The sequence below is a fragment of the Piliocolobus tephrosceles genome, chromosome 8 (assembly GCF_002776525.5).
Source record: "Piliocolobus tephrosceles isolate RC106 chromosome 8, ASM277652v3, whole genome shotgun sequence".
NCBI lineage: Eukaryota > Metazoa > Chordata > Mammalia > Primates > Cercopithecidae > Piliocolobus > Piliocolobus tephrosceles.
Genome location: NC_045441.1, coordinates 38,167,248 through 38,182,943, shown reverse-complemented (window position 1 = coordinate 38,182,943; position 15,696 = coordinate 38,167,248). Strand labels below are relative to the sequence as shown.

Below are 15,696 nucleotides of genomic sequence, written 5' to 3'. Positions count from 1 at the left end.
CAACACATCTTTATTTTTATTATCAGTACTGTGGATTGTGTAATGGATTAGATTTCCACCCCCTCGGCTACTGGAAAATTCAAAATGAAATTTGTATTCCATCTCTGGTAAGTAAGTATTTGGAAAGCATTTAGAGTCATAACCTTGCCATTCAATTTATCTTTTTTCCTTCTTCCTCTCAAATCTCATAACTTTAAAATTTTTCCCTCACAAAGCATAAGTAATTCCCCGGAGACTGTGAATCCAGCAAGTGCTATGAGTCCACGTACAGAACTCACCCCATGACCTCCCCCAGCCTTCAGGGATTCCAAGGCAAAACTCAAAGTGAAGGGTCCCTCTTCTGTTTTTAGCTAATAAGCGGGGGGGAACCGAAAGTCCTTCACATGTTTTCGGGACACTTATACTCTTTCCTGACACAGTAGGCACATCATCGAGGTGACTTGCTATTGGTTTTCTTGCATTTAATACCAGGTTTTGCAAAAGGCAGACACAATTTTCAGCAATTACTCTAAGAATGTCTAAATTTAATTAAGTTCTTATTCCTCAAGCCAATATCCAAAATGTTTGCATGGTTCATTGAGTCTCACAGAGCTCTGGTTATTTAAATATTCCCTCACTGAATATCACAGTTGCAATTCTTAATTTAAAGTCTGCACATCTCTATGGAATATGTTTAATAAAAATGTTTGAAAAGAACTGGGTCATTTTGGTTAAGGTTCTCAACTCACTTCAATAGTTGCCACATATGATCATCTGTAAAGTCAATTTTTAATGTCACACAAATCAAATAAGTTAAACTTCAAAGACTAAATTTCAAGCATTTAGTGACTATATACTTTAGCAATTAGTTGTGCACACAGTCTCATGATTTTTGACATTTTGTTCAAGGGTAGGAAAAAAGTGGTGTCAAACTCTGATCTAATTGTGACACATCAAGTGAGGCTGCTCTCTGAGAAGAACATATGACACAACTTACTAAAGATACCAAACCAATCTACATATATCTACAACTAAACAGTGGTTTGGTTTCTTTTGTAATGTATCTATATTCGTTGCATATAAAAAATCTAAAATATTTTTTCTAGGTCTCAAGAAAGATTTTTTATAAATTCATGCACACTTAAGTATAGATTTTATTTATGTATTTATGTATTTACTTATTTATTTATTGTGATGGAGTCTTGCTCTGTTGCCCAGGCTGGAGCGTAGTGGGAGATCTCAGCTCATTGAAACCTCTGCCTCTGGAGTTCAAGCAATTCTCCTGCCTTAGCCTCTGGAGTAGCTGGGATTACAGGTGCCTGCCACACACCTGGCTAATTTTTCTGGGTTTTTTTTTGTTTTTGTCCTTTTTTTTTTTTGTTTGTTTATTTTTTTTTTTGTTTGTTTGTTTGTTTTTTTTTAAGGGACAGAGTTTCACCATGTTGGCCAGGTTGGTTTCGAACTCCCAACCTCAAGTGATCTGCCCACCTCTGCCCCGCAAAGTACTGGGATTATAGGCCTGAGCCACCGCGCCCAGTCCACACTTCAGTATAGATTTTAAATATCATTTCACTATAAGTCATAGACCAAAAATTTAAGTGTAAAAATATTAATGCAAACCATCAGCCTCTACGTTTATCTTGTAGTTCATGTTAGCAGAAAAAAAAAAATTTCAGTTTGGTTTTACAAATGTGAATACAATTATTGATTGAATGTATCTGCCTAAAATATTCTATCCAAATTAAATCTGATGACGTGATGCCATATGGAATAATCTGAGAACAGCAACACAGACTTCTGTTTTAACACAGAATGAAAACAAATTAACTAGCTAACTCCCTTTCTCTGGCTTCTACTCATTATCATTTGCAAATTATGATTTAATGCCTAGGAATCAATAACCAGAAAATTGTATTTTCTTCTAAAGCAATTTAATTTATCAATGTTTGTTTTTATAAGAAATTTAGTAATGATATCATGACTTTTTTCTTTCATACGATTTAAAAATGGTCATTATAACAAATAGGAAAAATATATAAAGAAGAAGCAAAAGGTCTTAATAATGTTCAAAGAGAGATAGCTAATGACAATAGTTTATTTCCTTCCAGTATCAATCAATCAATCATACATTTTACTTATAAATTAAATTGCTTTAACACAATGCTGCCAAACCCTAAAATGCACATAAACGCAACACAAATTGCCACACCACTTTTTCAGTAATTCTCCACTTAGCCCCTACTGTAATTTTCCATTTTCTCATAGGCTCCAAGTTTCTTTTTTGTTCTTGCTTTTTGTTCCCTCTCTGTCATCCTTTTAAAAACCTCAGCCACCTTGGTCTTAGTTGAAGTTGAGCTCAGTGTATACTGGATTGTCTCCCTTACTGTGGCTGTCTGAATACAATCTGTCTTACCCTCTTCAACAAGCGTTCAGTCCTGTTTCTCTTTAAAAATTTCTGATCCCAGTCCTCCCGGCCCCCACCATGCATGTAAGAAAATTTGCACCCAAGCCCACACGTGTCACTAGCTTAAATATTGAGAAAGAAAAGAAACTTCATCTGAGGAACGTGAGCCCCCTTTAATTATCAGACCTAATTACATCAGTCACCTCTCATTCCTCCTTGAACTAAATAATTACTGCTTGAAGCCACTTGCTAGGTGGGTTCTGGACTAACTGATGTCCAGTAGCCATAAAATGCCATACGCTGGACACTATGTTCCCTACCCTATTGTTCAACAATGTATAGCCAATCACTGACAAATGTTACCGCTGTAAACCAATGAGAATTCTAAGCAAACAACTTTGTATCAGGGCACTCTTTGTCTCCTTTGCCTTTAAGAACCTGTTTGTAACAAAGGAGCACTCCCCAAGGCAACTTGGAATTATGTCCTAGGCTGCTGTGTTCAACCTTGAACCAAATACACTCTCTATATTAATTTTTCCTCAGCTTCTATCTTTAGGTTGACAGTATCTACCCCATCCTGGCCTCCACCACCATACACAGTTTAGATTAACAACTGTATGCACAGGGTGTGCTCCAGGTCTTCTGACTCACAAGCATTTACAGCCAAATGTCCTGTCCCCATGTGAGATCATGACTCCAATCCTTGGGGCCTCCAGCCAGTCCCAAACTCCAAGAATCACATGGCACTGCCTGTCTGATATTACTCTGGGATTTACTTCTTACTTGATTTCCAGCACCTGGGGAATTTTAATTTTTCCAAACTAAGCTAGATATTTTAAAGGCAAATATATCCAGCATTTACTCAGCATTTTGTGTTTACAGTAGGAAGGATTCATGAACCTCAGCTCCATCTGCCACGTGAGCATAAATCCTATTTTCTACTAATAATTCGGCATATAATAGAGACTGACACTCAGTAGGACTAACAGATCTGTGGAATAATCCCCACTTGCTCATTCACTTGTGGTATGAATATGTATTTACATAATTGGAGTCCTTCTTTAATAGTTTTATATCTTGTTTCCAGCATGGGCTTCTTAAAGTATGATGAAAGCTCTCTGCCTAGATTCATTTTCCATATAATTGAACCATTTGATTCCCACAGAGTCCCCTGGAAATGAATTAGCCACTGGGGATAATGAATAGAGGACAGGAGAACATGCCAATGAACTGTATCAGGTCAACCTTGAAGTTTGCCTCAAGGCCCACATAACCCACATGGTGATGTTCAACTAACCAGAACAGCCCTGTGCACAGATCAGAGAGCACCGTGGTGGAAAATAGAAGGCCTCCTTTACTCCCAAGTCCACCCATCAGCCTAGAAACCAGTAGAATCATTATCACTGCTGGTTTTGCTCAGCCAATACACTTCCCATGGTACAAGATCAACTTTATGGCATCTGAATGTGAAGATCCACAAGCCACCTCTGAAATCAACAGCTAAGCTAGTGATCCTGCAAAACTTTATCTGTTTTGGTTGCTTTTAGCTCCTTTTTTCTAGTTGATCTTAAAACCTATATAGTTAAAAGTCATGAGCTAAACAATATATAACTAAATTCCCACTGCCTAACTTATAGATAGAATCTGTAAGTTACGATGGTAAGTTGCTTACATTGTTTTTCAGGAACTTGGGGTCAACCCCTGTGCAGTTCAAGCCATTTGAGATCAATGACCCTCCAACTGGACAGGGTTGATTCCCTGCAGCAATGTTCAATAAGTGATCTTCTAACATTAGAGGGACAAAAACATCACTTTCAGATCATGTTAATGATGCCATTTTGTGAAGACGTGCCCCATAAAGAGCCATGAAGCTTGACTGCATTTACATGGACCACTGATTACCTCATTTTTCCTCACCCCCAATCACCTTTCCTAATGCCTTGGACCACCTTGCTCCTCTATCTCATAAATATCCCTAAGACCCCATCTTCAGGGAGGTGGATTTGAGAGGTATTCTCCCACTTCCTTGTTTGGCTGCTTTGTGAATAAAATCTTTTCTCTACTGCAAAACTTGTCATCTCAGTGATTGGCTTATTGTGCAAGGGGTGGAACATGCTGGTTCAGTATCACCTCCACATTCATTTTTTCTGGTCGGGATCTCATCTCTGAATTCCAAACTCCAAATCTCTACTTGAAGAAGTTACTCAGACTTCTAACAGGCTCATCAAATTTAACACAGACAAAACTGAATTCTGCATCTCCCTCCACTGCCTCCTGTTAAGCCCACATTCTTCTCTGTATCAATAAATATCAATCCCATTCATTTAGTTGCTCACACTAAACTCCTTGCAGTTAACCTGGAAACCTTCCTTTCTATCATGCCCAAATGCAATGCATCAGCAAGTCTTATTAGCCTAACCTTCATAGTATCCTTTGATCTGTAGCCCTTACTCTGGTCATTTTGACTTCTGGACTTTTCACATTTCCAACTCAGGAGGTACAGGGCCTGTAGCTGCAATTCTGGAAGTGTATTTCTCCAGAGAAGACTCTTGGACTGTGATCTCCTTGAAGCAGTGTCGATTTTTGACCCAGATTTTTAACCTTAGAGCCTAGTGAAGGGCCTAGAAGTACCTGGCAAATGACCAAAGACCAGCTAAATGACAACTGGACACAGCTCATTGCCACGAAGTGAATACAGCTTGACAAAGTCTTGGCAATGTAGAATTTTACCTGAATGTTGTTAAACACGGTTGATGAGAGGCTGTTGGCTTAGACCAGCCTCCTGCACTAGGCCCCAGCAGACCAGACCAAACCAGAATGGAGAGACCTGTGGTAAGTGCCATGGAACCAAACAGAAGTTTGAAATGGGTTGGTTTTCCTAAAAAACAGGAGATTTCAGTTAACCTGGTTCAGCACAATAAGGAAGTTCCCTCTGTTTTAACCCTGTAAGGAAAGAAACTTTCAGATGACCAATACACTTTTTGTTCCTTGTTTCTGCTTCCTTGAGTCCTTTCTGCCTGTAAAGCCAACCTCCTCTGATCAGTTGATAGGAACCTCATTCTATTTCTCAGAAAATAGAGAATATAATTCTCTCTTTCTCAGAAAATAGAATGAGGTTTTATTTCTCAGAAAATTCTCTTTTCAGAAAATAGAACGAGGTGATGCTCAATTCTAGAATAGCAAATAAAAGCCAATTAGATCTTTAAACAAAATTTCTTATAATTTTGTCTTTTGATGAGGTAAAGGAATATCCCACCCTTTTGTGTCCCTGAAAACAGCTTACTGCAAAGACTTGCCCCTCCCATATGACTTAGTTGTGTGGATGCCCCCTTGTTCCCTGTGAAAAAGACAAAGACCCTGCAAATTTCCATTTTTCTGCCTCATAAATAATTAGCTGAACTGCTTTGTCCCCACTGATCAACCAAACAAAATGCTTGTTAACCTTCCTCCAGGGCCCCCTCAGCCTGAGCAGCCGATGCCCCTCCTGAGAACAGGCTGGCCTCAGGGAAAACATTATCTGTCTACTATCTGATGATGCTACTCTTTCATCCCAATTCCCCATGCCTGGTTCTTTCTAGCCTTGTTGACTCCTGTCTATGAAAGAAAGAAACTGTTTTTTATTTTTAACTATACTTTAAGTTCTAGGGTACATGTGCACAACGTGCAAGTTTGTTACATATGTATACATGTGCCATGTTGGTGTGCTGCACCCATCAACTCGTCATTTACATTAGGTATATCTCCTAATGCTATCCCTCCCCCATCCCCCCACCCCACGACAGGCCCCCGTGTATGATTTTCCTCTTCCTGTGTCCAAGTGTTCTCATTGTTCAGTTCCCACCTATGAGTGAGAACATGCAGTGTTTGGTTTTCTGTCCTTGGGATAGTTTGCTCTGAATGATGGTTTCCAGCTTCATCCATGTCCCTACAAAGGACACGAACCCATCTTTTTTATGGCTGCATAGTATTCCATGGTGTATATGTGCAACATTTTCTTAATCCAGTCTATCATTGATGGACATTTGGTTTGGTTCCAAGTCTTTGCTATTGTGAATAGTGCCAGAATAAACATATGTGTGCATGTGTCTTTATAGCAGCATGATTTATAATCCTTTGGGTATATACCCAGTAATGGGATAGCTGGGTCAAATGGTATTTCTAGTTCTAGATCCTTGAGGAATCACCACACCTTCTTCCACAATGGTTGAACTAGTTTACTGTCCCACCAACAGTGTAAAAGTGTTCCTATTTCTCCACATCCTCTCCAGCACCTGTTGTTTCCTGACTTTTTTTTTTTTTTTTTATATGGAACACTTCACGAATTTGCGTGTCATCCTTGCGCAGGGGCCATGCTAATCTTCTCTGTATCGTTCCAATTTTAGTATACGTGCTGCCGAAGCAAGCACTGTTTCCTGACTTTTTAATTATTGCCATTCTAACTGGTGTGAGATGGTAACTCATTGTGGTTTTGATTTGCATTTCTCTGATGGTCAGTGATGATAAGCATTTTTTCATGTGTCTGTTGGCTGCATAAATGTCTTCTTTTGAAAAGTGTCTGTTCATATCCTTTGCCCACTTTTTGATGGGGTTGTTTGTTTTTTTCTTGTAAATTTGTTTGAGTTCTTTGTAGATTTTGGATATTAGCCCTTTGTCAGATGAGTGGATTGCAAAATTTTCTCCCATTCTGTAGGTTGCCTGTTCACTCTGATGGTAGTTTCCTTTGCTGTGCAGAAGCTGTTTAGTTTAATTAGATCCCATTTGTCAATTTTGGTTTTTGTTGCCATTGCTTTTGGTGTTTTAGACATGAAGTCTTTGCCCATGCCTATGTCTTGAATGGTATTGCCTAGGTTTTCTTCTAGGGTTTTTATGGTTTTAGGTCTAACATTTAAGTCTGTAATCCATCTTGAATTAATTTTTGTATAAGGTGTAAGGAAGGGATCCAGTTTCAGCTTTCTGCATATGGCTAGCCAGTTTACCCAGCACCATTTGTTAAATAGGAAATCCTTTCCCCATTTCTTGTTTTTGTCAGTTTTGTCAAAGATCAGATGGCTTTAGATGTGTGGTATTATTTCTGAGGGCTCTGTTCTGTTCCATTAGTCTATATCTCTGTTTTGGTACCAGTACCATGCTGTTTTGGTTACTGTAACCTTGTAGTATAGTTTGAAGTCAGGTAGCATGGTGCCTCCAGCTTTGTTCTGTTGGCTTAGGATTATCTTGGCAATGCAGGCTCTTTTTTGGTTCCATATGAACTTTAAAGTAATTTTTTCTAATTCTGTGAAGAAAGTCATTGGTAGCTTGATGGGGATAGCATTGAATCTACAAATTACCTTGAGCAGTGTGGCCATTTTCACAATATTGATTCTTCCTTTCCATGAGCATGTAATGTTCTTCCATTTGTTTGTGTCCTCTCCACTGATCCCACAGAAATACAAACTACCATCAGAGAATACTATAAACACCTCTACGCAAATAAACTAGAAAATCTAGAAGAAATGAATAAATTCCTGGACACATACCCCCTCCCAAGACTAAACCAGGAAGAAGTGGAATCCCTGAATAGACCAATAACAGGCTCTGAAATGAGGCAATAATTAATAGCCTACCAACCAAAAAAAGTCCAAAACCAGATGGATTCACAGCCGAATTCTACCAAAGGTACAAGGAGGAACTGGTACCATTCCTTCTGAAACTATTCCAATCAATAGAAAAAAAAGAGAATCCTCCCTGACTCATTTTATGAGGCCAACATCATCCTGATACCAAAGCCTGGCAGAGACACAACAAAAAAAGAGAATTTTAGACCAATATCCCTGATGAACATCGATGCAAAAATCCTCAATAAAATACTGGCAAACCAAATCCAGCAGCACATCAAAAAGCTTATCCATCATGATCAAGTGGGCCTCATTCCTGGCATGCAAGGCTGGTTCAACATATGCAAATCAATAAACGTAATCCAGCATATAAATAGAACCAAAGACAAAAACCACATGATTATCTCAATAGATGCAGAAAAGGCCTTTGACAAAATTCAACAGCCCTTCAGGCTAAAAACTCTCAATAAATTCGGTATTGATGGAATGTATCTCAAAATAATAAGAACTATTTATGACAAACCCACAGCCACATTCATACTGAATGGGCAAAAACTGGAAGCATTCCCTTTGAAAACTGGCACAAGACAGGGATGCCCTCTCTCACCACTCCTATTCAACATAGTGTTGGAAGTTCTGGCCAGGCAATCAGGCAGGAGAAAGAAATAAAGGGTATTCAATTAGGAAAAGAGGAAGTTACATTGTCCTTGTTTGCAGATGATATGATTGTATATTTAGAAAACCCCATCGTCTCAGCTCAAAATCTCCTTAAGCTGATAAGCAACTTCAGCAAAGTCTCAGGATACAAAATCAATGTGCAAAAATCACAAGCATTCTTACACACCAATAACAGACAAACAGAGAGCCAAATCAAGAGTGAACTCCCATTCACAGTTGCTTCAAAGAGAATAAAATACCTAGGAATCCAATTTACAAGGGATGTGAAGGACCTCTTCAAGGAGAACTACAAACCACTGCTCAATGAAATGAAGGAAAGAAACTCTTTTTGCCTAAGTTCTGGAGTTGCTTAAAGATCTTCTGTTCTTCCATTTGCAATCGTCTTTTATTATCACAAAAATCCTTTTGAACAAATGTCTCTTCTTGCTAAGTTCAGATTTATGTTTTTATTTTGCAGTTGATCACCTTGTTGACAGAACTGAATGCTTCTTATCATTGCCAGAGTCAGGAACTCTTCTCACTGTAGCTAAAGCATGGCCAACGAGCCTTTGCCCTCCCACCTCCAGTAACTGGAAATTGTTGCTTCCTTAGTGTCTGTTTCACTGCGGGTAGCCCTCAGTATGAGGAGTGTCTCTTTACACTGAGCGAAAAACTGCCACCTGTATATTCTACCCATGTGCACCCTATCAAATTATGCAGAAGAAATGGAATTCCTTTTCCATAAAATAAGCACTCAAGTATCATAACATTTCTCCCCTGAAGTACCTGCATCTTCTCCAGGTTAAATAATTATTTCCTGGTTAAATAAGAATGCTAATAAATACATTTGTTATAGCATTCCTGAATTCTGGTGTTCAGAGAGTGTGGAATAGTCCTTTTTACAATTGCTGGTGAAAAAATAAAAAATTCAAATTACTGACAGTCTGAAGCACAGACTTTGACATTTCAAAAAATAAAATCCACATCAAAATAAATGAGAATGACTTCAAAAAGCAATGAGAAATTTACAAAAGAAGATCACCACCACCATGAGCTCTTAGGAGAAGAGCCAGCAGGTGGAGATGGGCACCCTCAACTCAGGAGCCACAGGGAGCTTCTGGAGGTGTTTGGTCACCTCTTCAGCCAAAGCCAAAGAAGAATGATTACCACCTTAGATGCAGACAAGCACGTGGCACTGTATTGGGCTTGCTAAAACAGTCAGGTTTGGTGGGGAGTGGGGGCGCGTGCTGGGTAATTAACAAACTTTCCAGAAGTTATGAACAACTGAATAGAAAGAAATACTAGATGAGCGATGTTAAATAAAACTAGCCCAAGAAAATTACCATTGGACAGTGGACAGGAATAACAATAATAATACAAGGTGAATTAACAAATTTTGAAGTCAAATCCCAGTAATACACCATGTGATGAAGTCTAGATACCAGAGAAACCAGAGACTTCTGACAACACAGAGCCCCCATCACCCCACAGTGAAGCGCAAATTATTAAGGAAACAACTTCTGTTCCAGGACTCCTACTTGTTAAAGATTTTTTTTTTTTTCAAATTTTAAAGATTAATAAAAGATTCTACAACTTGCCAAGGACAAAAAGGACAATGCCTAATATTTCTTCCTGGAGACTTTGGAAAGGAAGAGAACCACAGGGAAGAGCTGAACAGTCAAAAGCAAAAAGTAAGTTTCCAATACAAGTACTACATTCAGTGATGTTGACTTTTCTTTTGAAAGCAGAAAAATACAGAGTAGTTGGAGAACATGAAAAAAGAAAATCTGTAAACACAGTCCATGGCTGTAAAAAATCTTCCTAAGCAGCAATAGAGATCTGAGAACAGATTGAAAAAATGACAATAACCCAAAAGATAGTTAATGGCACACAAATCAATCAACATGAAGTTCTGCTTCCAGGTAGCAAATAAAGAGTCTCCAGAGATAGCCATTCTCATCCTAACAGAAAGAGCTGGATAAACTGTGAAACCACAGGTTCTTGTAATTGTTGTTTGTTTGATATATCTATTCATTAGAGAGCTAAAGATGCAAAGAGATCCAGGTGGACTAAACACAGAAAGGGATAAGCCTTCTGGCACCTACAGCTTGCCCTCCTCACTGGCAATGTGAAGGCAGAGGAAGAAGGCTGTTTAGGCAGGGCTAAGGAGAAAGGAGACAATGGGATCACAAACTTCAAAGGGCGTGTGTAGGCTGGCATGATGCGTTTGACCCCAGAAGAGCACCAGCCATGGAATGAGTCTGCAACCAAACACCAGCCCTTTCCGATGAGCTTCAACAAGTGAACAGGGATGTTAAGGGAAGGGCACGAATGCCCAGATGCCCTGCCAGGCTGCCAGAACCTTAACTGGGGTACTATGGATGCCTCCATGGGACACAGAGGAGAGAGAGGCCACTGAAGAAGTGGGACCCAGGAGCAAAGCTGGAGAACAAGGAACTCCCTAGAGACCCAAAACTCTGGCAAGCTGTAAATGGGGAGAGACTCTAAGTGTTCAGAAAGCTGGTCAGTGGGATATTATTTTCTAAAAAATCTCAAGTCACATGGGTGTTCAGATTCTAAGCACTGCTAAAGAGAAATCCCGATACAGCCTTGTAAACATTTTAAGCCACTGAATAATTGTTTTAAAATATAGTGTATTAACAGAAAGTTGAGGTACAGTAAGGACAACAGATCAGGAGACAACTCTCTTTGCAAGATAGTTCATTACTCATAGGTTCCAATAGAAGAGGGACACCACCCTCAGGGGACCAGTGGGAAGTGGCAGGGTTAGCCATGAGGCAGAGAGAGAGAGAGAGGAGCTGTGGGCAAGAGCCTTGGTGTGGGTTCTATGGGAAGTAATTGGTAGAGCAGGGCAAACAGGCTTAGCATTGACTAGTCTGAATCATTTCAGTGGGCTGTGGGGCACCCGGGCTATCCCTGGGACCTGGCCCTGAGTGAGTATTAGGGCAGGGTACAGCGGCCCAGAGTGTAAGAGCCTGCTACAGGAGGTGGTTGGGGGAGTGAGCTCTGGATTGGTTGTTTATATTTGAAAAACCTGCTCTCTGGCAAGTTGCTTACTGCCTCTCAGATGGCTGATGAACCCTGGGAGAGGCTGTCCGTCTAGCATCAGTGAGACCCCAGATGTCAAAGTATCAGAATACAAAAAACAAAAGACATGGTTAATACAGAACTAAATCCAACTACACAGCAGCACAGCCCAGATCCAGCTCAACACACACAGGCTACCACCACACCCCACTAGAACGGACAAGTTTAGAAAGACTAACAATACTGAGTGTTGGTGAGGATGTTTAGCAACTAGAACACTCACATATTGCTGGTAGGAGTGTAAAATAGTACAAACCCTTTGAAAATTAGTAATTTATTGTAACTTTTCATATAGACCTACCCCATGACCCACTCCTTAGTATTTACTTGCAAGCCATAGAACTATATGTCCACAAAAATCTTGGTGCAAAATATTCATAGCACTTTATTCATTATAGTTCCAAACTGAAAAGGAACCAAACATCCATCAGCAAGAGAATGCACTTACAAATTGTGGTTTATTTGTACTATGGAATACTACTCAGCCAAAAAAGGAACCAAAATACAAATAGGCACAGCATGGATGAAATTCAAAAATATGCTGAGTGAAAGAAGCCAGATATAAAACATCTCATGTCAGATTCTACTTATACGATGTCTCAGAACAAGCAGAAATAATCTATAGAGACAGAAACTGGAAGTAGGTATTTCTGGCATGAAGGGTGGGGTGGGAATTACATGGCAATGTGCATGACAGCACATTCTGGGATGATGGCTGGTGGAAGTATGTAACTATCAATACTTAACTGAATGATCAAGATTTGTGTGTTTTATTGTATATAAACCGTGTCTCAATAAAAGACTTGATCAGAATATATAAGAAAGCAAAATGCATTCTGAAAAAACAAAGAACAGTAAGTATTGCATTTTACAGTAAAAAACTAAATGGTAAGATGTAATGGGGTATCCAGAGAAGGCTATAGCAATGCCCAATTTAGAGAAGTCCCCCAGAAGAGAGGTGAGACATGAAATAAACAGGCCATTATTAAGAGGAGGCTTAGAATTGCTCTTGTACATGGTGGACCTTTTAAATGGTGATTATTATTAATACAATATAATGGTAAGAATGGTAGAAAATAATGAAAGCAACTTATTTTCAGCATAATAAATTCTAGAAAATGAATTTAATAACATGCAATTACCTCCCATCCAATACTAAGAAAAATAAAAAGCTATTGTTTTATACAACATAGAAATAAAAAGACACAACAAAGGCTAGCTATGATATTGAATATATTGGAGAACGGAGTCCTGTACTAATAAAATACTAAAATGGGCTGGACTTTTCTATAAAAAAAGAAAGCACTTTCTGGAATTAATATGAATTAAAAAAAATTTAAAGCATGTCAAACAACTTTGCTAACTATACAATAACATTTAAAGTCAAAATGCATTACATAAATACTAAAAAATGGGCAAAGCTTCACTCTACTTGCATGAGTATAAAAATGTCAGAATTGACAATAAAAACTCGAGAATACAGAAAACTACTTAAAATGTAAACATACAAATATGTGAGTCTTATTCATAAACACAACTGCAATATGACGTAACTAACTGTATTAACAATATATAAAATCATACAAAGCAAGAAATAATTTTAAAACTTCAAAATTATAATAAGCATATGTCAAAACTTGGGAATATTATGAAAATGAAATGTGTATTCTTATGTATAAGTGGATATAAGCAATTAATAAAACAATTATGAATAAACTGTTTTTTCCTGACTTGGAATACTGAACATGCTAAACATAAAAATTTTGCCTAAGAAAATACACCAAATTCATATAATTGTAAATTTATCATAAGGCATAAATAATACATAGTATTTGCTAGAAAAAAAAAGAATATTTATATAGTCCACCCATCAGGGGCCAGCAGAGTCTGTTAAACGACTTTAAGTTATCTTTTGTGATAATATTTTCAAACATGTGAAACATTAGTTAAACAAATAAGAAATCTATTAAAAACTTTTTAAATGAAACCACCAAAAATTTCCTAGCAGATTTGTAGTATACAAGACATTAATATTTAAAAATATCACTGGTTTTGACATGTAGTATTTATTTTGTTTCTAAACAGCACATAATTTTAGTATGATTTCTTCTTTAAGCAAAAAAATGATTAAGACAATATTTTTTTCAATTGAAATTTTATAGGACATACATTTGTGCACTTCTAAAGACTCTGGCTTGTTCATGTGCAATGCTATAGTTAGAACCACACCTGTATATAACAGGTTCTTGACTGAAAATTATTGAATGACTGTCTGTGAGTCTCGCCTTTTTCAGTCCACTAATATTTTTGGGGGGACCTATGGCATGATCTTTTTTTAAAAAATGTTCTAAGATGTTTTAAAGGAGATTATTCTTTTTTGGATACAAAATTTTATACGTGAAAATAACTAACTTGTTAAAAATTTCTCGTATCTTCATTTTCTTGAAGACTAAAAGTGGAAGACTTCTGGTAATGGTGATGGTGTCACTGAAAAACTGTTCCCCAGACAGCAATGATGAAAACCAGACAGAAGGAATAACTATTGGGAGGTATCAGAAAGCCACCAAAAGCAGGCAGAAAACCTAGGAGAGTTTACTCTAAACAGATGCTTACAACAAAGGGTAAGAATCATGAGTTTGTAGCTTTTTTGCCTGTGGTGGGTTTTTGTCAACTCTCCTTTCTACTCAAGTCACAGGAAATCACAGTCTTATTGCCTCAAGGATACAGTCAGATTTGGCAGAACAGTTGGAAACATGGGGGTGGTAGGGATCACTGAAGTAAGAAAGCCAAAGAAAGGGTAAGACTCCAAATCAGTACAAACTGCCTGTAATTCTGGCCAACTGATGAATAAGCATGTACAGTGAGGAGTCTGAGGAGGTAGCCAGAAAGTAGGTGTAAATGTAAGAGGAGTCTATCATTAAAGGACAAAAGTGCATTAAGAAACATCAGTTTCTTGTTGCTGTTTTGATTGTATGAGTTTCTCAACTCACCTGCAGTTCAGATAATAGAAAGCAAAGTCTTACAGCTGGGATTAGCAGAGCAGCTGGAAAGTGAGGAGGAGCACATGGAAGCAAGGAAACAGAAAATGGCTGGGCCCAAAATGCCAGCATAAACTGCACAAGTACTTTGCTTGACCACTAACCTCCACAAGCACACTGAATTCTGAAGACGTCCAGACCAATTTAGAAGCAGCTGTAACCAAGAAGAACTAGGCAAAGAATAGAGGAGATCTATATTCACATTGTGGTTCCAGGCAGGAACAGAAAACCATCAATCCTCAGAAGAAACAACAGAACGCAGAGTTGTTGCAATGTAACAACAAAATGTATGCCCCATACTGAAGGAGAAAAAACTAAAGAAATGGACTCCAAGAGAGCCTATATGTTGTACTCTGTAGACAAAGACTTCAAAGTAGCTATTAAGGGATGTTTAAAAATTTTAAGGAAAATGTGATCTGAATGGGTCTTAATGAGTGAACATATAGATAACATGAAGAAATAAAAATTATAAAAATAATTCTATGGAATTTCTAGAACTGAAAAGTACAATAACCAAAATGAAAAACTCACTAAATTAATTCAACAGATGATTTTAGAGGGCAGAAGACAATCAATCAACTTGAAGATAAACCAGTATAAATTATCCAATGTAAAGAACAGAAAGAAAAAAAAATACAGGGAAAATAAATCCTTAAAGACCTGGGGGGTGAAATAAGAAGTTTTCATATGTATAATTTGGGTTTAGGAAGGGTAGGAAAGAGAACAAGAAACAGAAAAATAACTCAATAAATAATGAATGAAAATTTCACAAATTTGGAGAGTTTTGGAAGGTAGGAAATACAAGATTAATAAAACTCAAATATATTTCTATACTGAAGGAGCAAACAACTGGAAATTGAAATTAAATGTTTTTGCAATCTACTCATCTGACAAAGGGCTCATTTCCAGAATCTAC

The 15,696-nt window shown here is 38.0% G+C and overlaps 1 protein-coding gene and 1 non-coding gene across 2 annotated transcripts in view; both read right to left on the bottom strand.

Moving 5' to 3' along the window:
- VWC2 (von Willebrand factor C domain containing 2) overlaps nt 1-15,696 on the bottom strand; it is a 143,509-nt gene that overhangs the window by 75,595 nt on the left and 52,218 nt on the right. The window lies entirely within an intron of this gene.
- Nucleotides 6,683-6,789, bottom strand: LOC111555744. The gene has a single exon (XR_002735629.1). It is a non-coding gene; the product is annotated as a U6 spliceosomal RNA (small nuclear RNA).